This window comes from Octopus bimaculoides, chromosome 9 (assembly GCF_046866305.1).
Source record: "Octopus bimaculoides isolate indiv1 chromosome 9, ASM4686630v1, whole genome shotgun sequence".
Lineage (NCBI taxonomy): Eukaryota > Metazoa > Mollusca > Cephalopoda > Octopoda > Octopodidae > Octopus > Octopus bimaculoides.
The window spans coordinates 68,830,566-68,832,278 of NC_142936.1; the positions used below are offsets into that span (position 1 = coordinate 68,830,566).

Here is a 1,713-nt window from a genome sequence, read left to right on the forward strand (position 1 = left end):
CCAACTCACTTCACATACAGATTCATATTATTGTGTACCCAAGAACTGGTGTAATTGTTCACGTGTTATTGACTCTCTTTTTCTCTGCTGTAATATTTCTCATACCCACATGTCTCACTCACATACACACTTTTCTTTGTATGACGGCCTGTCTTTGATTATGTTATTATATGTCGCATTCACACTCTCACACAGACATACATCTTTAACGCTACAATAAATATCTCTGTTATTCATCTAATACGGTTGTGGTCTTTCATTGCTGGTCATCTATGTTATCGTCGTATAACATATCATATATATCATTATTGATATATATATTTTGTGTTCGACCGTGTGACGCGTTTAAATAAAAGGAGTCCTGTTTTTCCATTCGTCACCATTTCTCCTTTTATGAGTTCGCACGGTCGTCCCTTACATTTTCAATCATAAAAGTGGTTGTACTATTTATTTATTCATTCATTTAGTATGTATAAAAGATTCTGTTAGAATGCAATTCAGTTTATAAATGGATTAATTGAAAAATAAGCGTCACATTATTTCCTGTTATGAAATTCTGTGTCACAAACAATACAAGCTGATATCTTTGTTAAGAAAATATTGAGAAGAGAAAAGAAAAAGAAAGAGTGAAGCAAAAGACTTACTTTAAATGTGTCAAATATCCTGTGCTAGGAACAAATAATTTTTTTAATGTCACCTTGTAAGTGATTTAGTAGCTGTAAATTCTATGAATACACACAGAGAACGCTGTTTTAGAAGCACAATTTTATATGTTCAAAACGTTAAAATTCTTTCTCTTACTAAAGCGTTAATCTAATATTGTGTTTAACCGTGTCTCTTCTCTGTTGCCTTCAGTCTTTTTTCTAATAATCTTTTTCTTTGTCCATTACTTTTATTACACACACACACACACACACACACACACACACACACCTACGTACGTATGTAAATTTGCAAAGAACAATATGTTCTCTTTTATCTAGTTTATGCTTCTCTCAGCTTGCCCTTCCTTACTGCACTTAGAAACCACTCCTCTCTTCTGTGAAAAATTAATTTTGGTAACACGCACACACACACACACACACACATGCACACACACACACACTGTATGAAGAAAAAGTGATTAACACGTTTGAGAGACCAGCTACTGCAACAAAATAATGGTTCTTCATAATCCAGTATGAAACAGGATTAGACATTAAGATTTGAAATTGAGGAATCAACTGGAAAATGCATGGAATTTCAGTTTTTCTGTTTACTTATTACAAAGTTCTTATAATTTCTAGTGGGTGATAATCTTGTATAGCACTGTTTCATTCTTTTTAGAAATTGTCAGCATAATATAGCCTGTAACTTATTAATTAAACAGTATTTTACAAAAAGAGAAATTTCATTGAAGATAAAATAATTACAATCTGGATGAAATTTGCAGAATGTTTCTTTTTATTCTTTTCATCTTGGAAGATTAGTAGTTTAGGAATTGAGAGAAAAGAGAGAACGTTCTGAGTGTCTATATACAGAATAACAGCTCTTTATATATACATATGTGCGTGAGTGTGTATGTATGTATGTATCTTTTATATTTTACTGGTTTCAGCCCAGGGCTGAAGTCATGCTGGTGTACCACTTGTAGTTACTCGGTGTTGTTTCTGGTATTGTTTTTGGTGAAGTGGCGATTTGGACGGAGCTGCTTTGCTCTGTGTCTCCTGTTGC

General features: G+C 33.2%; 1 protein-coding gene across 1 annotated transcript in view; it reads right to left on the minus strand.

The window, feature by feature from the left end:
- The window catches only part of LOC106881168 (uncharacterized), a 31,729-nt gene extending 30,950 nt beyond the window's left edge, over positions 1-779 (minus strand). Inside the window, exon 1 of the mRNA XM_089357666.1 lies at positions 645-779. The gene's annotated coding sequence lies outside the window, so the exon portion shown is untranslated. The remainder of the gene's footprint in view (positions 1-644) is intronic.
- Positions 780-1,713: the final 934 nt, after the last annotated feature.